Here is a 23,704-nt window from a genome sequence, read left to right as displayed (position 1 = left end):
TAACTTACTATTCAATCATTACTGGATGAATAAATTGTGTTGTATATCTAATCTATGGGCATGTGCTTGTTCCTTAGAAACTCGGAAGTTCACTACAGTAGATTCTCAAAGAACTGTTTTCTTGCTGCTATTTTCATGTAATATGTTGCCACTAACAAGATCAGTTAAAACCGATATAGATATATGGTGCCTGTATTCTGTTTTTACAGAGCACTAATGTTAATTTTAAACAATGCATTTGAATCTGGTCGATAACTAGGAGCTATACTACGTGATACAAGCATTACAAGTATACATATGCAGATATACTGGTATTATCAGGCTCTAAAATATTTTTTCTTTATTTAAGTGTATATCTGAAATATTTAGAGATCTATGAATGTTAATTCACTTATGTTAAAGTAGTGTCTGCAGACGCATTATTAACAAAAATATCATTGTTTATGAAAATTGCGAAACCCAGAATATGCGACCTTGTAACATTTTTAAAATTTGATATCATCTTCCGCCATTTATTCAAAACCATGTTGCAGACTTACGTAGTAGATGACATAAGTCACCGGTGTTGACGTCTAGTAATAGTCTACTTACTGTTGTCGTATCGTCTCGTTTTTACCTGGTAAGGATAGTATGGACTCTCAGTCATGATGTAGCTATGCTGATAATTGTTAGACATAATATTTCATTGGTAAAACAGGTAACATATGGTGTAAATCCTATAATGCTCTATCAAACTTTGGCACAAAATTCTTCAATGCACTGTTCACAAATAACATTTTTGTTTTACAAATGTTTTGGTAATGGTTATGACTTTAAATCAAATTACAGCAGATTGTGCGACAGTCGAAGCTGAATCAATATTGGCAAAGCCAATGAAAATTGGAAGACGGCAAACGAAACCGAAGTCTCCCACTCACCACTGTCACAAATCGCTACATCTTTTAATCCAACAACGCTCCTTCCGACTAACGATGAACGCAAACCACTTGTCACGTATATGCTCTCGGAATCTCTTTCCGTTTGGAATGTGACGTGCTCAATCATGAATGAATTTTGAATGGCTGAAAATGGCGCGAATCGGATGTCAATGACGTTATAGCTATAATAGTCTTTTATCAAATTATCAAATTTTGATAGATATGTTATTTTTGTTTTTGAAACGTACCTTAGAAATTATTTTGAAAGCTTGTAAAGCGCTGGCAGTTATTTGAACTATGAAAATTTGGAATCTGCAACACAATTACTACCGTACAAAATTTACCTGTCGGATTTCTTTAGTCTATCTGAAATATAAGTTTTTTTTTCAACATTTCGAAATGCGGAACAAAAACACTTTCAATATCCTTATTACTGAAAAGAAAGATAACAGTTCTTTGCCTTACGAAGTTTATACTATCAAAAGCTATGGCCCCAAAATTGTAAACTACTACCAATGTTGTATGGTATTGAGTGTGTTCTGTGTGGTGTACTATATGTTGGTGAAACAAAAGGACGGTTAAGACAACGTATGGATGGTCATCGTTAACTACTGACTCGTGGAGAGAACTAATGATTTCATCTTCAACCGCCTGGTCCATTCTATATTGTCGATGACTGTCTATAAAAAGAAAGAAAGAAAGAAGAAGAAAAAAAGCCGGAGAAATGGTAAAACGAGAACTGTGTTTGGTTAACTTTCTGAGTGAGTTAAACCCAGTTGGTCCATCATTCATAAAATAATTTGTTGTTTAAAATCGAACATGAAAACAAAACACAGGTCAATGTTCCTCGATCCTGATGTTAACTCCACACTTCCAGATTTACATGACATGCTACTGTGCCTGCAGTTAAGGCTTCCAGTAACTTGATACTTGTCTGCAGACATTGCATTTCCTGTATACAAAAAGATCTGAGCTTTCATGATAACGAAGGAAACCCCACTTATTTATTAAGCAATCTTTCGGGAAAATACTGGCTAAGCATGCTTCGGCGTTACAATCATTTAGAGTTGATTCGATATTCTAGGGCCTGTTTCCATTATGACGCTTTTCGTTTAAGAAATCGTCAACTGACGGACACACTAATGACACAAGGTTTCAAAGGCTGCAAGGTTGCTGAATATGATGGAGAATTTTTACTGTCGTCAGTGTGATCTCATTGAGAAATGTGCGAAATGAAACTGAACGTTTTTGACGTTCGTTAGTTTGCCTCTAGGTTCCATTGTTGTATACCTTATTCCCATTTGAGAACGTGACATTATTTACTTGGATTGACGAAGATTTACACGGCGGGTGTTGCCGATGGGCAGAAAAACGCTTACTCTTTCGAAACACCAGGGCCTCTATTCATGAAACCATTCTCATGCCCAAGCATAGATTTTGTGCCCAAGCAAACTTTTTTTATAATTCACCTAAATAATATAAAATAATACAAATGTCAAATATAAACATTGAATACAACTTTGACTTGAAGTCCTTTAAATTTTTTTTAAAAATCTTTGACAAAGTCAGCCTTAGCTATTAATTTTTAACTTAAAGAAGACATCCGGATTGATGGCAAAATTCATGCTTGAGCATGAGAACGGTTTCATGAATATGGGCCCTGGTTTTATGTAAAGAAATAATACAGTTTTTTTTATGAAAATCAGTAAAGCTTGCAAAAGTGTCTTTAAAGCAAACAATATTCTATGCATTGATCGATTTAAAACCGTTTTGTAAATAGATTGAAACTATGAAACGGTTTATTGTTTCCAGCAGGCATTCATGACCGTTAACATAGATCAGAATTCTAGTTCGAACTAATTATATATCGACCAAAGTTTGGCGTTTCATAGAAGTATCAGAAACAAGGAGTACAATGAATTTGTTAAAAATAGTAGATTCAAAATACAGCGAAAATACCCTTATTAGGCATTTCCGGAAGCTTTCACGCTTTGTCGTTTTATTGATAGATACATATACAAAAATGTCACGAATGATCCGAATAATATCATATATCAATACGATCTTGACGAAAATGACACGCAATGGCTACATAGTAAGGCTACAATCTCCCACTTATATCAACTATCAATAGCATCCTTTTGCGCGCTTCTATTTGAATTATCAAGATGTTCAAATAAAGTGACATGTATTTAGCAATAGTACAGTATTTCATTTTTTATTTAAATTTGGAGACCAAAGCAAATGAGATAATGACTTATGATTGAAATGCAACGGAATTAACAACAACAAATGTAAACAGACGATATGGTTAGTTTCCGCTCACTTTCCAAAAACACTCGGAGACATCAGGTCAGTGTTATTTGATTTTCATGTATCCAGTATCAAGGATAGCGCATATTTAACACATTAACAAAAATATACTTCATCTCAGACGTTAGTCATTCTATCAATGATCCATTGGCCGTTAAATAAGGTAATCGAAATGACCGGAAAACCAGGACATTAATAGAACACCAAAGATTAGCTAGAACACTCTGGGCTGTCAAAACAGTATTCACAGTGGGTAGATCTATCACGTTTTATCTTCCGTCGTTGTCAAAAGAATTGCTAAAATCATTTTATGTTGTAAAACTGGGAATGATGCAGGCGAAAGCAATATCATTACTGATGTTTTTAGTACAAATATGCTGCCATACACTTGGAATACAACTAGATGTGCCCCGATTTCAGCCTAACTTTTATTTGTCCAGTGTGGGGTATAAGTCTATCAGTGAGGTTGGTTTGTATGACTGTGCTCGACATTGTGGTTTGGAATCGGGATGTAAACCCTTCACATACAGTACAACAGATTTACGATGTCGACTTATCGAAGACGATTCCAGCACGGCACCAGGGCAATTTATCACTGATCCTGGATTTATTTATGGAAACAGAACCTCGGTTACTTCGGTAAGTAATAATCTGATGACAATTATAAATATGTACGTGTGTCATCATCAATTGCCTTTAGTTATGATACAGGTAGTGTCAATTCATCCTACGATACTAGTGTTTGATATAAATGTCTTCCTTAACTGCCATTACATTGATTATGAACGCCTGCTATTCTTTCTCCTTGTCTTTTGTTCATAATTTAACCTGTTAACACCTAATTTGAGTTTCCATTAACAACGTATCAATCTGTTAAATATCTCAAAATGTCAATGGGTACACAGTATATTGTTAAAGGAAAAAACGATTGAAGAAATAATGTGTTCTACAACAGTATCTTCCTCATGATAATTTTATATTCGTGGCTCTCACTACTGGAGAGTCAAAGAGAAAGAAAGGAAATTTTGTTTTATCATGCTTGATATGCTGTAACAAAAGAGAACAAAATACCACCCTCTTAACATAACTATATCGATAAACAACACAAAAATACCGACATTTTAACATAACTATAATCCAAACTAGCTCAAAATATGTACAAAAGACATTGAAAAAATTACAAGGAGCATAAAAATGTTCTAGAAGAGTAAGCGTCTTCTGCTTCATCACCGACACCCGCCATGAAAATTTTATATCAATTCAAGTAAGTAATGTTACATTCAAAAATGAGAACAAGGTATGCAACAACGGAACCAACAGGCAAACTAACAAGCATCAAACACGTTCAGCTACTTATCACTTAATCATAGCTCATAATGTTGATCTATTGTATACATAAATGAAAGATGTATACGTAATTAGGAAAGAAATCTCTCTTTATCTGACATAAAGGATTGCATTCACGGTTGCTTGAACGCAATGAATACAGATATTATCTATGAGTAACGTCATCAAGGTAATGCTGATATAATATCACCCCAAAAACATTCATCGGATATAGTTCGGTCTCCATGATTCAGACTGTATTGCTTCGTAGTAATAAAACACAACAGTGGATCCATTAGGTAGCTGAATATCATATCATTGTTTCATCTACTCCCATTTGCGCATACAATACATTATAGGCAGGTTAAGCGGGATTTTGTGTCGATCCGGGAGACTTTTCTAACTGTGTCATTTAATGTAGAAAATAAACTCCTACCAATACATTATATTATTTCTAAAATTCCATGTTTGTTACGATTGTGTCTCAAATTCCTAGTAGCATGGAATATTGGAGAAGATTTCTTTAAATTCTTATAATCAAATATAGATATTGGGTCTAGTTAGGTTTTTAAAAGCATTTTTCTGTTGAGGTTACATTGGAAGTAAAATAAAGCTATTGATCAGTCATCAGAGTATTTCGATGAGGGAACACTGTATCTTATAGTAATTAAAAAACGGATAGATGAACCAAGGTGTACACAATCTGTATAATTTTTTCTATCTGTAAATATTATTGTAGTATCATTACGATTCAACAGGACGAATCTTTGATGGGAACGTGTCGGGATCATGATTGTCCAGATTACACTACCTGTGTCCATCTGTCGTCCACTCCCCGGGTTTGTGTAATAACAGGTAAACATGTTTTATTAATCTGATCTTTGTTTACATTTAATTCATCTTTACAATGTCATGAAAAAACAGATTCAACATTTGTATTAAAAGGTGCTTTTGACTTGTGCGTCTCTTATATCATCTTGTCGAAAGCGAAAGGTAGCTGAACAACCAACCATAGCCAGGGAAAGGGAGGTGTACTAACATAACAAGGAAAGGGAGGTGTACAAACATAACAAGGGAAAGGGAGGTGTACAAACATAACAAGGAAAGGGAGGTGTACTAACATAACAAGGAAAGGGAGGTGTACAAATATAACAAGGGAAAGGGAGGTGTACAAATATAACAAGAAAAGGGAGGTGTACAAACATAACAAGAAAAGGGAGGTGTACAAACATAACAAGGGAAAGGGAGGTGTACTAACATAACAAGGGAAAGGGAGGTGTACTAACATAACAAGGGAAAAAGGGAGGTGTACAAACATAACAAGGGAAAGGGAGGTGTACAAACATAACAAGGAAAGGGAGGTGTACAAACATAACAAGGAAAGGGAGGTGTACAAATATAACAAGGAAAAGGGAGGTGTACAAACATAACAAGGGAAAGGGAGGTGTACAAACATAACAAGGGAAAGGGAGGTGTACAAACATAACAAGGAAAGGGAGGTGTACAAACATAACAAGGGAAAGGGAGGTGTACAAACATAACAAGGGAAAGGGAGGTGTACAAACATAACATAACAAGGGAAAGGGAGGTGTACTAATATAACAAGGAAAGGGAGGTGTACAAATATAACAAGGGAAAGGGAGGTGTACAAATATAACAAGGAAAGGGAGGTGTACAAACATAACAAGGGAAAGGGAGGTGTACAAATATAACAAGGAAAGGGAGGTGTACAAACATAACAAGGGAAAGGGAGGTGTACAAACATAACAAGGGAAAGGGAGGTGTACAAATATAACAAGGAAAGGGAGGTGTACAAATATAACAAGGAAAGGGAGGTGTACAAACATAACAAGGGAAAGGAAGGTGAACAAACATAACAAGGGAAAGGGAGGTGTACAAACATAACAAGGAAAGGGAGGTGTAAAACATAACAAGGGAAAGGGAGGTGTACAAACATAACAAGGAAAGGGAGGTGTACAAACATAACAAGGGAAAGGGAGGTGTACAAACATAACAAGGGAAAGGGAGGTGTACAAAAATAAAAAGGAAAGGGAGGTGTACAAAAATAACAAGGGAAAGGGAGGTGTACAAACATAACAAGGGAAAGGGAGGTGTACAAACATAACAAGGAAAAGGGAGGTGTACTAACATAACAAGGGAAAGGGAGGTGTACAAACATAACAAGGGAAAGGGAGGTGTACACAATATAACAGGGGAAAGGGAGGTGTACAAACATAACAAGGGAAAGGGAGGTGTACAAACATAACAAGGGAAAGGGAGGTGTAACAATATAACAGGGGAAAGGGAGGTGTACTAACATAACAAGGGAAAGGGAGGTGTACAAACATAACAAGGGAAAGGGAGGTGTACAAACATAACAAGGGAAAGGGAGGTGTACAAACATAACAAGGTAAAACATAACAAGGGAAAGGGAGGTGTACAAACATAACAAGGGAAAGGGAGGTGTACAAACATAACAAGGAAAGGGAGGTGTACAAACATAACAAGGGAAGGGATGTTTACAAAAAAAAAAAAGGAAAGGGAGGTGTACAAACATAACAAGGGAAAGGGAGGTGTACAAACATAACAAGGAAAGGGAGGTGTACAAACATAACAAGGGAAAGGGAGGTGTACAAACATAACAAGGAAAGGGAGGTGTACAAACATAACAAGGGAAAGGGAGGTGTACAAACATAACAAGGAAAGGGAGATGTACAAATATAACAAGGGAAAGGGAGGTGTACTAATATAACAAGGAAAGGGAGGTGTACAAATATAACAAGGGAAAGGGAGGTGTACAAATATAACAAGGAAAGGGAGGTGTACAAACATAACAGGGGAAAGGGAGGTGTACAAACATAACAAGGGAAAGGGAGGTGTACAAACATAACAGGGGAAAGGGAGGTGTACAAACATAACAGGGGAAAAGGAGGTGTACAAACATAAAAGGGGAAAGGGAGGTGTACAAACATAACAGGGGAAAGGGAGGAGTACAAACATAACAGGGGAAAGGGAGGTGTACAAACATAACAAGGGAAAGGGAGGTGTACAAACATAACAAGGGAAAGGGAGGTGTACAAACATAACAAGGGAAAGGGAGGTGTACAAACATAACAAGGGAAAGGGAGGTGTACAAACATAACAAGGAAAGGGAGGTGTACAAACATAACAAGGGAAAGGGAGGTGTACAAACATAACAAGGGAAAGGGAGGTGTACAAACATAACAAGGAAAGGGAGGTGTACAAACATAACAAGGGAAATGGAGGTGTACAAACATAACAAAGGAAAGAGAGGTGTACAAACATAACAAGGGAAAGGGAGGTGTACAAACATAACAAGGGAAAGGGAGGTGTACAAACATAACAAGGGAAAGGGAGGTGTACAAACATAACAAGGGAAAGGGAGGTGTACAAACATAACAAGGGAAAGGGAGGTGTACAAACATAACAAGGGAAAGGGAGGTGTACAAACATAACAAGGGAAAGGGAGGTGTACAAACATAACAAGGAAAAGGGAGGTGTACAAACATAACAAGGAAAGGGAGGTGTACAAACATAACAAGGGAAAGGGAGATGTACAAACATAACAAGGAAAGGGATGTGTACAAATATAACAAGGGAAAGGGAGGTGTACAAACATAACAAGGGAAAGGGAGGTGTACAAACATAACAAGGGAAAGGGAGGTGTACAAACATAACAAGGAAAAGGGAGGTGTACAAACATAACAAGGGAGGGGAGATGTACAAATATAACAAGGGAAAGGGAGATGTACAAACATAACAAGGAAAGGGAGGTGTACAAATATAGCCAGGGAAAGGGAGGTGTACAAACATAACAAGGGAAAGGGAGGTGTACAAACAGGGAGGTGTACAACAAACAAGGAAAGGGAGGTGTACAAATATAACAAGGGAAAGGGAGGTTTTTCAAACATAACAAGGAAAGGGAGGTGTACAAACATAACACGGGAAAGGGAGGTGTACAAATATAACAAGGAAAGGGAGGTGTAGAAATATAACAAGGAAAGGGAGGTGTACAAATATAACAAGGAAAGGGAGGTGTAAAACATAACAAGGGAAAAACATAACAAGGGGAGGTGTACAAACATAACAAGGAAAGGGAGGTGTACAAACATAACACGGGAAAGGGAGGTGTACAAACAAGGAAAGGGAGGTGTACAAACATAACAGGGGAAAGGGAGGTGTACAAACATAACAAGGGAAAGGGAGGTGTACAAACATAACAAGGGAAAGGGAGGTGTACAAACATAACAAGGAAAGGGAGGTGTACAAACATAACAAGGGAAAGGGAGGTGTACAAATATAACAAGGAAAGGGAGGTGTACAAACATAACAAGGGAAAAGGAGGTGTACAAACATAACAAGGGAAAGGGAGGTGTACAAATATAACAAGGAAAGGGAGGTGTACAAACATAACAAGGGAAAGGGAGGTGTACAAACATAACAAGGAAAGGGAGGTGTACAAACATAACAAGGGAAAGGGAGGTGTACAAATATAACAAGGAAAGGGAGGTGTACAAACATAACAAGGAAAGGGAGGTGTACGGGAAAGGGAGGTGTACAAATATAACAAGGAAAGGGAGGTGTAGAAATATAACAAGGAAAGGGAGGTGTACAAACATAACAAGGGAAAGGGAGGTGTACAAATATAACAAGGAAAGGGAGGTGTACAAATATAACAAGGAAAGGGAGGTGTACAAATATAACAAGGGAAAAGGAGGTGTACAAACATAACAAGGGAAAGGGAGGTGTACAAATATAACAAGGAAAGGGAGGTGTACAAACATAACAAGGGAAAGGGAGGTGTACAAATATAACAAGGGAAAGGGAGGTGTACAAATATAACAAGGAAAGGGAGGTGTACAAACATAACAAGGAAAGGGAGGTGTACAAACATAACAAGGGAAAGGGAGGTGTACAAACATAACAAGGTAAAGGGAGGTGTACAAACATAACAAGGGAAAGGGAGGTGTACAAACATAAGAAGGGAAAGGTAGGAGTACAAACATAACTTAAATGGGATTTAGTATGGAAATGTAGGTAGCTGGCCACATTTTATCATTCACTGATTTAGGAGAGAGAGTTTATTAATCTCTGTTACAATATCAAGATAAGTTATTCAGATATTGAAAGAAAGAAATCCATCCCAAAGCGATCTATACATACATACTTTAAATAGTAGATTGTTTAAAGGCGTTCACCTTGCGTCAAGAGACATATGCCAGTAAAACATTAGCAAATTAATGTTAACTGGAATGTACTTCCTAAAATTTATTTCTAATTAGTTTAGATAATTAGCGACGAATGACATCGCTGTTATTGTTTGTATAACCATATCTTAAGTTGGTAGGCTTAATGTGAAGATGTTGCAACGGAAAAGTAAATAAACTGGGCACAAAAAGGAATTGATCATTTTTAAAGATAATTTATTTTTGTCAAACGCCGAACACTTTTACTTTGGAATACGAATTACAAGAAATACAAGTAAAGTCAAACAACAGGCAAACAATTCTACCAACTTTGAATGAATTCCATTCAAGCGTAACCCTTTAAAACAAAGGTCTCTCAGAGACGTTTCTGGTCGTCTGGAGTCGATTCCATAATCGTGAGATACACTCTGTGACACATTGAAGTGTGCAGCCAAAGTTCGTTGTAATTCTTCTGCTTGCAGCATTCCAAATGTTCGGCCAGCCTCTGCAGCTGTCATGTGACCTGTCCTGCCAACAAATTTTCAAAACATGACGTAAAACAACAGGATATTCAGAAGAAATGGCACAATTGACCGTTTGATTTCAACCCTGTGTACATGATGTCTTGTCGCACGTTTAAAACAAGGGCAAATCATTACCGAAACATTATACATTGGTGATATAACAGCATTCAAAGAGTGTCAAGGTTAATCTATGTTAACGCAGAAAAAGTCACCTATATTTATGATCCATAACTTGGTGTGTCCAGTATATGTAGATTTCTGTTTGAGAAAATAAAAAAAAGATGTAAAGTTAACGATTATTTATCGAATCAAAGTATATATATATATATTATCAGCTTGTGGTCCTTCTCCGGACCCTTTAATTCCTGTCAGTACTGACGACATTTCCGTCACCAGGAGTCCTGTGGGACTAGATACATTCAATATGATACAGGTTATGTTGGGTATAAAACTACTGTCTGTCTGACAAACGGACAATGGTCGGAGCCGGAAGATTATTGTGCAGGTATTTCATTTCATACGATTGAATCGAAACTCGATAGTTGTCTCTATGCGTCTATACTGTCGGGAGCACGATCACAGATCGTCGTGTAGGCCAATTATGTGAAGGATAATCTCAAGGCTCCAAATCAAGTACAAAACATTTAATCTGGTGGTCAACATCTTCTCTCTTCAATAACTCTGAAATAATCTGATTACAAATTGTATTTCACAAGCTAATAGTTCAGTTATTTCATTGGTAGCGAATAAGGACAAATGTAAATCTGTACTGTTATATGTGATGGTAGCCGAGATCATACTTCTGTAGTGTTATATGTGATGGTAGCCGACACCATACTTCTGTAGTGTTATACGTGATGGTAGCCGACACCATACCTCTGTCTTGTTATATGTAGTGGTAGCCGAGACCATACTTCCGTCTTGTTATATGTGATGGTAGCCGACACCATACTTCTGTAGTGTTATACGTGATGGTAGCCGACACCATACTTCTGTCTTGTTATATGTGATGGTAGCCGACACCATACTTCTGTCTTGTTATATGTGATGGTAGCCGACACCATACTTATGTCTTGTTATATGTGATGGTAGCCGACACCATACTTCTGTCTTGTTATACGTGATTGTAGCCGACACCATACATCTGTCTTGTTATATGTGATGGTAGCCGACACCATACTTCTATCTTGTTATATGTGATGGTAGCCGACACCATACTTCTGTAGTGTTATACGTGATGGTAGCCGACACCATACTTCTGTCTTGTTATATGTGATGGTAGCCGACACCATACTTCTGTAGTGTTATATGTGATGGTAGCCGACGCCATACTTCTGTCTTGTTATATGTGATGGTAGCCGACACCATACTTCTGTCTTGTTATATGTGATGGTAGCCGACACCATACTTCTGTAGTGTTATACGTGATGGTAGCCGACACCATACTTCTGTCTTGTTATATGTGATGGTAGCCGACACCATACTTCCGTATTGTTATATGTGATGGTAGCCGACACCATACCTCTGTAGTGTTATATGTGATGGTAGCCGACACCATACGTATATCTTGTTATATGTGATGGTAGCCGACACCATACTTCTGTAGTGTCATATGTGATGGTAGCCGACACCATACTTCTGTCTTGTTATATGTGATGGTAGCCGACACCATACTTCTGTAGTGTTATACGTGATGGTAGCCGACACCATACCTCTGTTTTGTTATATGTGATGGTAGCCGACACCATACTTATATCTTGTTATATGTGATGGTAGCCGACACCATACTTCTGTCTTGTTATATGTGATGGTAGCCGACACCATACTTCCGTATTGTTATATGTGATGGTAGCCGACACCATACTTCTGTAGTGTTATACGTGATGGTAGCCGACACCATACTTCTGTCTTGTTATATGTGATGGTAGCCGACACCATACTTCCGTATTGTTATATGTGATGGTAGCCGACACCATACCTCTGTCTTGTTATATGTGATGGTAGCCGACACCATACTTATATCTTGTTATATGTGATGGTAGCCGACACCATACTTCTGTAGTGTCATATGTGATGGTAGCCGACACCATACTTCTGTCTTGTTATATGTGATGGTAGCCGACACCATACTTCTGTAGTGTTATACGTGATGGTAGCCGACACCATACCTCTGTCTTGTTATATGTGATGGTAGCCGACACCATACTTATATCTTGTTATATGTGATGGTAGCCGACACCATACTTCTGTCTTGTTATATGTGATGATAGCCGACACCATACTTCTGTAGTGTTATATGTGATGGTAGCCGACACCATACTTCTGTAGTGTTATACGTGATGGTAGCCGACACCATACTTCTGTCTTGTTATATGTGATGGTAGCCGACACCATACTTCTGTAGTGTTATACGTGATGGTAGCCGACACCATACTTCTGTCTTGTTATATGTGATGGTAGCCGACACCATACTTCTGTAGTGTTATATGTGGTTGTAGCCGACACCATACTTCTGTAGTGTTATATGTGATTGTAGCCGACACCATACTTCTGTAGTGTTATACGTGATGGTAGCCGACACCATACTTCTGTCTTGTTATATGTGATTGTAGCCGACACCATACTTCTGTATTATTATATGTGGTGGTAGTCGACACCATACTTCTGTCTTGTTATATGTGATTGTAGCCGACACCATACTTCTGTAGTGTTATACGTGATGGTAGCCGACACCATACTTCTGTAGTGTTATATGTGATGGTAGCCGAGACCATACTTCTGTAGTGTTATATGTTAATGTAAATTGTATTTTCTGACGACTCTTTAATGCTAGAGGAAAACTTTCAGCATTAGTTATTTATCTAAGCGACTTGATATTGTTTCTTCATAGACTAAATTTCTAATTTCTTTAAACGACAATGACTAGACTCACTTAGAGAATAAAGAAACAACACGGTGATTTATTACTGGACTCTGGTTTACCCGATCGTTATATGATTGATCAAAACATCGATATAACGTGCGACAAACTATTTGTGTCTTTCACTTTAGTAACAATAATTATTAAACGAGTATGTAAATCATTCCTAATTTATAAAAAAAATTGTAAATTGATTCATATACCAAACCAGATGAAAATGTTTCTGATTTATAATATGTTTATATATATTTTTTTTCTACTCTTCGTACAGATTGTGGAAACCCTCCAGTTATTTTGGATGCAATAATTTCTGTGGGTGACACGACAGTAGGATCCACCAGGACATATGAGTGCTCCTCTACAACTACCGCTTTCGGTTCCGTTGATATAACATGCCAAGAGGATGGAACTTGGTCGGTATCATCTTTGACATGCATACCAGGTTTGTTGTTGCTTGTTAGTTTTGTACAGTTTTTTCGTCATTTCAACAGTCAAGTACATATTAAAGGAGATGACAAAAATAAAAGGTGCCAACTGCCCCTTTCGTAATGACGTAACACTATAATATCACGGTACGGTGTCCCCGATATTGTTTTTCAGTGTACAGCTTATTATAAAAGCGTCCTGGAATAGTCTCATCATTCGGGGACAATCCTAATCGACCCTCACACGAACACAATTACCAACCCCCAAATTATTGTGTTTCAGACTGTTATCATCACACGAACACAATTACCAACCCCCAAATCATTGTGTTTCAGACTGTGTTATCCTCACACGAACACAATTACCAACCCCCAAATTATTGTGTTTCAGACTGTGTTATTCTCACACGAACACAATTACCAACCCCCAAATTATTGTGTTTCAGACTGTTATCATCACACGAACACAATTACCAACCCCCAAATCATTGTGTTTCAGACTGTGTTATCCTCACACGAACACAATTACCAACCCCCAAATCATCCTCACACGAACACAATTACCAACCCCCAAATCATTGTGTTTCAGACTGTTATCCTCACACGAACACAATTACCAACCCCCAAATCATTGTGTTTCAGACTGTTATCCTCACACGAACACAATTACCAACCCCCAAATCATTGTGTTTCAGACTGTGTTATCCTCACACGAACACAATTACCAACCCCCAAATCATTGTGTTTCAGACTGTTATCCTCACACGAACACAATTACCAACCCCCAAATCATTGTGTTTCAGACTGTGTTATCCTCACACGAACACAATTACCAACCCCCAAATCATTGTGGTTCAGACTGTTATCCTCACACGAACACAATTACCAACCCCCAAATCATTGTGTTTCAGACTGTGTTATTCTCACACGAACACAATTACCAACCCCCAAATCATTGTGTTTCAGACAGTGTTATCCTCACACGAAAACAATTAACAACCCCCAAATCATTGTGTTTCAGACAGTGTTATCCTCACACGAACACAATTACCAACCCCCAAATCATTGTGTTTCAGACTGTGTTATCCTCACACGAACACAATTACCAACCCCCAAATCATTGTGTTTCAGACTGTGTTATCCTCACACGAACACAATTACCAACCCCCAAATCATTGTGTTTCAGACAGTGTTATCCTCACACGAACACAATTACCAACCCCCAAATCATTGTGTTTCAGACTGTGTTATCCTCACACGAACACAATTACCAACCCCCAAATCATTGTGGTTCAGACTGTTATCCTCACACGAACACAATTACCAACCCCCAAATCATTGTGTTTCAGACTGTGTTATCCTCACACGAACACAATTACCAACCCCTAAATCATTGTGTTTCAGACTGTGTTATCCTCACACGAACACAATTACCAACCCCCAAATCATTGTGTTTCAGACAGTGTTATCCTCACACGAACACAATTACCAACCCCCAAATCATCCTCACACGAACACAATTACCAACCCCTAAATCATTGTGTTTCAGACTGTGTTATCCTCACACGAACACAATTACCAACCCCCAAATCATTGTGTTTCAGACTGTGTTATCCTCACACGAACACAATTACCAACCCCCAAATCATTGTGGTTCAGACTGTTATCCTCACACGAACACAATTACCAACCCCCAAATCATTGTGTTTCAGACTGTGTTATTCTCACACGAACACAATTACCAACCCCCAAATCATTGTGGTTCAGACTGTTATCCTCACACGAACACAATTACCAACCCCCAAATCATTGTGTTTCAGACTGTTATCCTCACACGAACACAATTACCAACCCCCAAATCATTGTGTTTCAGACTGTGTTATCCTCACACGAACACAATTACCAACCCCCAAATCATTGTGGTTCAGACTGTTATCCTCACACGAACACAATTACCAACCCCCAAATCATTGTGTTTCAGACTGTGTTATTCTCACACGAACACAATTACCAACCCCCAAATCATTGTGTTTCAGACAGTGTTATCCTCACACGAAAACAATTAACAACCCCCAAATCATTGTGTTTCAGACAGTGTTATCCTCACACGAACACAATTACCAACCCCCAAATCATTGTGTTTCAGACTGTGTTATCCTCACACGAACACAATTACCAACCCCCAAATCATTGTGTTTCAGACTGTGTTATCCTCACACGAACACAATTACCAACCCCTAAATCATTGTATTTCAGACAGTGTTATCCTCACACGAACACAATTACCAACCCCCAAATCATTGTGTTTCAGACAGTGTTATCCTCACACGAACACAATTACCAACCCCTAAATCATCCTCACACGAACACAATTACCAACCCCCAAATCATTGTGTTTCAGACTGTGTTATCCTCACACGAACACAATTACCAAACCCCAAATCATTGTGTTTCAGACTGTGTTATCCTCACACGAACACAATTACCAACCCCCAAATCATTGTGTTTCAGACTGTGTTATCCTCACACGAACACAATTACCAACCCCCAAATCATCCTCACACGAACACAATTACCAACCCCCAAATCATTGTGTTTCAGACAGTGTTATCCTCACACGAACACAATTACCAACCCCTAAATCATCCTCACACGAACACAATTACCAACCCCCAAATCATTGTGTTTCAGACTGTGTTATCCTCACACGAACACAATTACCAAACCCCAAATCATTGTGTTTCAGACTGTGTTATCCTCACACGAACACAATTACCAACCCCCAAATCATTGTGTTTCAGACTGTGTTATCCTCACACGAACACAATTACCAAACCCCAAATCATTGTGTTTCAGACTGTGTTATCCTCACACGAACACAATTACCAACCCCCAAATCATTGTGTTTCAGACTGTGTTATCCTCACACGAACACAATTACAACCCCCAAATCATTGTGTTTCACCCACCAAATCATTGTGTTTCAGACTGTGTTATCCTCACACGAACACAATTACCAACCCCCAAATCATTGTGTTTCAGACTGTGTTATCCTCACACGAACACAATTACCAACCCCCAAATCATTGTGTTTCAGACTGTGTTATCCTCACACGAACACAATTACCAACCCCCAAATCATTGTGTTTCAGACTGTGTTATCCTCACACGAACACAATTACCAAACCCCACAATTATTGTGTTTCAGACTGTGTTATCATCACACGAACACAATTACCAACCCCCAAATCATTGTGTTTCAGACTGTGTTATCCTCACACGAACACAATTTACAACGCCCTACTCATCCTCACACGAAAACAATTACCAACCCCCAAATCATTGTGTTTCAGACTGTGTTATCCTCACACGAACACAATTACCAACCCCTAAATCATTGTGTTTCAGTTCTGTGTTATCCTCACACGAACACAATTACCAACCCCACGAACACAATCATTGTGTTTCAGACTGTGTTATCCTCACACGAACACAATTACCAACCCCCAAATCATTGTGTTTCAGACTGTGTTATCCTCACACGAACACAATTACCAACCCCCAAATCATTGTGTTTCAGACTGTGTTATCCTCACACGAACACAATTACCAACCCCCAAATCATTGTGTTTCAGACTGTTATCCTCACACGAACACAATTACCAACCCCCAAATCATTGTGTTTCAGACTGTGTTATCCTCACACGAACACAATTACCAACCCCCAAATCATTGTGTTTCAGACTGTGTTATCCTCACACGAACACAATTACCAACCCCCAAATCATTGTGTTTCAGACTGTGTTATCCTCACACGAACACAATTACCAACCCCCAAATCATTGTGTTTCAGACTGTGTTATCCTCACACGAACACAATTACCAACCCCCAAATCATTGTGTTTCAGACTGTGTTATCCTCACACGAACACAATTACCAACCCCCAAATCATTGTGTTTCAGACTGTGTTATCCTCACACGAACACAATTACCAACCCCCAAATCATCAGTCTGTGTTATCACGAACACAATTACCAACCCCCAAATCATTGTGTTTCAGACTGTGTTATCCTCACACGAACACAATTACCAACCCCCAAATCATTGTGTTTCAGACAGTGTTATCCTCACACGAACACAATTACCAACCCCCAAATCATTGTGTTTCAGACTGTTATCCTCACACGAACACAATTACCAACCCCCAAATCATTGTGTTTCAGACAGTGTTATCCTCACACGAACACAATTACCAACCCCCAAATCATCCTCACACGAACACAATTACCAACCCCCAAATCATTGTGTTTCAGACTGTTATCCTCACACGAACACAATTACCAACCCCCAAATCATTGTGTTTCAGACTGTGTTATCCTCACACGAACACAATTACCAACCCCCAAATCATCCTCACACGAACACAATTACCAACCCCCAAATCATTGTGTTTCAGACTGTGTTATCCTCACACGAACACAATTACCAACCCCCAAATCATTGTGTTTCAGACTGTGTTATCCTCACACGAACACAATTACCAACCCCCAAATCATTGTGTTTCAGACTGTTATCCTCACACGAACACAATTACCAACCCCCAAATCATTGTGTTTCAGACTGTGTTATCCTCACACGAACACAATTACCAACCCCCAAATCATTGTGTTTCAGACTGTTATCCTCACACGAACACAATTACCAACCCCCAAATCATTGTGTTTCAGACTGTGTTATCCTCACACGAACACAATTACCAACCCCCAAATCATTGTGTTTCAGACTGTGTTATCCTCACACGAACACAATTACCAACCCCCAAATCATTGTGTTTCAGACTGTGTTATCCTCACACGAACACAATTACCAACCCCCAAATCATTGTGTTTCAGACTGTGTTATCCTCACACGAACACAATTACCAACCCCCAAATCATTGTGTTTCAGACTGTTATCCTCACACGAACACAATTACCAACCCCCAAATCATTGTGTTTCAGACTGTGTTATCCTCACACGAACACAATTACCAACCCCCAAATCATTGTGTTTCAGACTGTGTTATCCTCACACGAACACAATTACCAATCATTTTTTTTCAGACTGTGTTATCCTCACACGAACACAATTACCAACCCCCAAATCATTGTGTTTCAGACTGTGTTATCCTCACACGAACACAATTACCAACCCCCAAATCATTGTGTTTCAGACTGTGTTATTCTCACACGAACACAATTACCAACCCCCAAATCATTGTGTTTCAGACTGTGTTATCCTCACACGAACACAATTACCAACCCCCAAATCATTGTGTTTCAGACTGTGTTATCCTCACACGAACACAATTACCAACCAACCCCCAAATCATTGTGTTTCAGACTGTGTTATCCTCACACGAACACAATTACCAACCCCCAAATCATTGTGTTTCAGACTGTGTTATCCTCACACGAACACAATTACCAACCCCCAAATCATTGTGTTTCAGACTGTGTTATCCTCACACGAACACAATTACCAACCCCCAAATCATTGTGTTTCAGACTGTGTTATCATCACACGAACACAATTACCAACCCCCAAATCATTGAACACAATTACCAACCCCCAAATCATTGTTGTTCAGACTGTTATCCTCACACGAACACAATTACCAACCCCCAAATCATTGTGTTTCAGACTGTGTTATCCTCACACGAACACAATTACCAACCCCCAAATCATTGTGTTTCAGACTGTGTTATCCTCACACGAACACAATTACCAACCCCCAAATCATTGTGTTTCAGACTGTGTTATCCTCACACGAACACAATTACCAACCCCAACCCCCAAATCATTGTGTTTCAAATTATCCTCACACGAACACAATTACCAACCACCCAAAAATTGTGATTTAGACAGAGTTATAATCACACGAACACAATTACCAACCCCCAAATCATTGTGTTTCAGACTGTGTTATCCTCACACGAACACAATTACCAACCCCCACATCATTGTGTTTCAGACTGTGTTATCCTCACACGAACACAATTACCAACCCCCAAATCATTGTGTTTCAGACTGTGTTATCCTCACACGAACACAATTACCAACCCCCAAATCATCCTCACACGAACACAATTACCAACCCCCAAATCATTGTGTTTCAGACTGTGTTATCCTCACACGAACACAATTACCAACCCCCAAATCATTGTGTTTCAGACTGTGTTATCCTCACACGAACACAATTACCAACCCCCAAATCATTGTGTTTCAGACTGTGTTATCCTCACACGAACACAATTACCAACCCCCAAATCATTGTGTTTCAGACAGTGTTATCCTCACACGAACACAATTACCAACCCCCAAATCATTGTGTTTCAGACTCCTCACACGAACACAATTACCAACCCCCAAATCATTGTGTTTCAGACTGTGTTATCCTCACACGAACACAATTACCAACCCCCAAATCATTGTGTTTCAGACTGTGTTATCCTCACACGAACACAATTACCAACCCCCAAATCATTGTGTTTCAGACTGTGTTATCCTCACACGAACACAATTACCAACCCCCAAATCATTGTATTTCAGACTGTGTTATCCTCACACGACACACAATTACCAACGAACCAATTACCAAATCATTGTGTTTCAGACTGTGTTATCCTCACACGAACACAATTACCAACCCCCAAATCATTGTGTTTCAGACTGTGTTATCCTCACACGAACACAATTACCAACCCCCAAATCATTGTGTTTCAGACTGTGTTATCCTCACACGAACACAATTACCAACCCCCAAATCATTGTGTTTCAGACTGTGTTATCCTCTCACGAACGCAATTACCAACCCCCAAATCATCCTCACACGAACACAATTACCAACCCCCAAATCATTGTGTTTCAGACTGTGTTATCCTCACACGAACACAATTACCAACCCCCAAATCATTGTGTTTCAGACTGTGTTATCCTCACACGAACACAATTACCAACCCCCAAATCATTGTGTTTCAGACTGTGTTATCCTCACACGAACACAATTACCAACCCCCAAATCATTGTGTTTCAGACAGTGTTATCCTCACACGAACACAATTACCAACCCCCAAATCATTGTGTTTCAGACTGTGTTATCCTCACACGAACACAATTACCAACCCCTAAATCATTGTGTTTCAGACCCACAAACCAACCCCCAAATCATTGTGTTTCAGACTGTGTTATCCTCACACGAACACAATTACCAACCCCCAAATCATTGTGTTTCAGACTGTTATCCTCACACGAACACAATTACCAACCCCCAAATCATTGTGTTTCAGACTGTGTTATCCTCACACGAACACAATTACCAACCCCCAAATCATTGTGTTTCAGACTGTGTTATCCTCACACGAACACAATTACCAACCCCCAAATCATTGTGTTTCAGATTGTGTTATCCTCACACGAACACAATTACCAAACCCCACAATTATTGTGTTTCAGACTGTGTTATCCTCACACGAACACAATTACCAACCCCCAAATCATTGTGTTTCAGACTGTTATCCTCACACGAACACAATTACCAACCCCCAAATCATTGTGTTTCCTCACACGACCAACCCCCAAATCATTGTGTTTCAGACTGTGTTATCCTCACACGAACACAATTACCAACCCCCAAATCATCCTCACACGAACACAATTACCAACCCCCAAATCATCCTCACACGAACACAATTACCAACCCCTAAATCATTGTGTTTCAGACAGTGTTATCCTCACACGAACACAATTACCAACCCCCAAATCATTGTATTTCAGACTGTGTTATCCTCACACGAACACAATTACCAACCCCCAAATCATTGTGTTTTAGACAGTGTTATCCTCACACGAACACAATTACCAACCCCCAAATCATCCTCACACGAACACAATTACCAACCCCCAAATCATTGTGTTTCAGACTGTGTTATCCTCACACGAACACAATTACCAACCCCTAAATCATTGTGTTTCAGACTGTGTTATCCTCACACGAACACAATTACCAACCCCCAAATCATTGTGTTTCAGACTGTTATCCTCACACGAACACAATTACCAACCCCCAAATCATTGTGTTTCAGACAGTGTTATCCTCACACGAACACAATTACCAACCCCCAAATCATTGTGTTTCAGACAGTGTTATCCTCACACGAACACAATTACCAACCCCTAAATCATTGTGTTTCAGACTTATCCTCACACGAACACAATTACCAACACATCCTCACACGAACACAATTACCAACCCCCAAATCATTGTGTTTCAGACTGTGTTATCCTCACACGAACACAATTACCAACCCCCAAATCATCCTCACACGAACACAATTACCAACCCCTAAATCATTGTGTTTCAGACTGTGTTATCCTCACACGAACACAATTACCAACCCCCAAATCATTGTGTTTCAGACTGTGTTATCCTCACACGAACACAATTACCAACCCCCAAATCATTGTGTTTCAGTTATCCTCACACGAACACAATTACCAACCCCCAAATCATTGTGTTTCAGACAGTGTTATCCTCACACGAACACAATTACCAACCCCCAAATCATTGTGTTTCAGACTGTGTTATCCTCACACGAACACAATTACCAACCCCTAAATCATTGTGTTTCAGACAGTGTTATCCTCACACGAACACAATTACCAACCCCCAAATCATTGTGTTTCAGACTGTGTTATCCTCACACGAACACAATTACCAACCCCCAAATCATCCTCACACGAACACAATTACCAACCCCCAAATCATTGTGTTTCAGACAGTGTTATCCTCACACGAACACAATTACCAACCCCCAAATCATTGTGTTTCAGACAGTGTTATCCTCACACGAACACAATTACCAACCCCTAAATCATTGTGTTTCAGACTGTGTTATCCTCACACGAACACAATTACCAACCCCTAAATCATTGTGTTTCAGACTGTGTTATCCTCACACGAACACAATTACCAACCCCCAAATCATCCTCACACGAACACAATTACCAACCCCTAAATCATTGTGTTTCAGACAGTGTTATCCTCACACGAACACAATTACCAACCCCTAAATCATTGTGTTTCAGACAGTGTTATCCTCACACGAACACAATTACCAACCCCCAAATCATTGTGGTTCAGACTGTGTTATCCTCACACGAACACAATTACCAACCCCCAAATCATCCTCACACGAACACAATTACCAACCCCTAAATCATTGTGTTTCAGACTGTGTTATCCTCACACGAACACAATTACCAACCCCCAAATCATTGTGGTTCAGACTGTGTTATCCTCACACGAACGCAATTACCAACCCCCAAATCATCCTCACACGAACACAATTACCAACCCCTAAATCATTGTGTTTCAGACTGTGTTATCCTCACACGAACACAATTACCAACCCCCAAATCATTGTGTTTCAGACTGTGTTATCCTCACACGAACGCAATTACCAACCCCCAAATCATCCTCACACGAACACAATTACCAACCCCTAAATCATTGTGTTTCAGACTGTGTTATCCTCACACGAACGCAATTACCAACCCCCAAATCATCCTCACACGAACACAATTACCAACCCCCAAATCATTGTGGTTCAGACAGTGTTATCCTCACACGAACACAATTACCAACCCCCAAATCATCCTCACACGAACACAATTACCAACCCCCAAATCATTGTGTTTCAGACTGTGTTATCCTCACACGAACGCAATTACCAACCCCCAAATCATTGTGTTTCAGACTGTGTTATCACAGCGACCATGGAAAATGCACACACAACTACGACTAAAGCTCCTGCCGGATCTACGATCTATTATTCCTGTGACTCTGGGTATCACAACATACAAGGGACAGGGAGCAGATACTTTAACACAAATGGTGTTTGGGAACATTTGGATATATTATGTATAAGTATACACTATACAGGAAGTCCGATCCTGTTTACTGATTAGTATAAAGTTGTTGAAAGTAATGTATGTTCTCCATCTTTTATTGTATACATCGTTTTATAGTGA

At 39.2% G+C, this 23,704-nt stretch overlaps 1 pseudogene; it reads left to right on the top strand.

The window, feature by feature from the left end:
• Nucleotides 1-3,560: 3,560 nt before the first annotated feature.
• Nucleotides 3,561-23,641, top strand: LOC132560625 (sushi, von Willebrand factor type A, EGF and pentraxin domain-containing protein 1-like; annotated as a pseudogene).
• Nucleotides 23,642-23,704: the final 63 nt, after the last annotated feature.

Source organism: Ylistrum balloti, unplaced genomic scaffold (assembly GCF_031769215.1).
Source record: "Ylistrum balloti isolate Yb309-2 unplaced genomic scaffold, AGI_CSIRO_Ybal_v1 Utg371088, whole genome shotgun sequence".
In the NCBI taxonomy this organism is placed as follows: domain Eukaryota; kingdom Metazoa; phylum Mollusca; class Bivalvia; order Pectinida; family Pectinidae; genus Ylistrum; species Ylistrum balloti.
The sequence above is the reverse complement of the archived record's forward strand: the minus strand, read 5'-3'. Positions and strand labels throughout refer to the sequence as shown.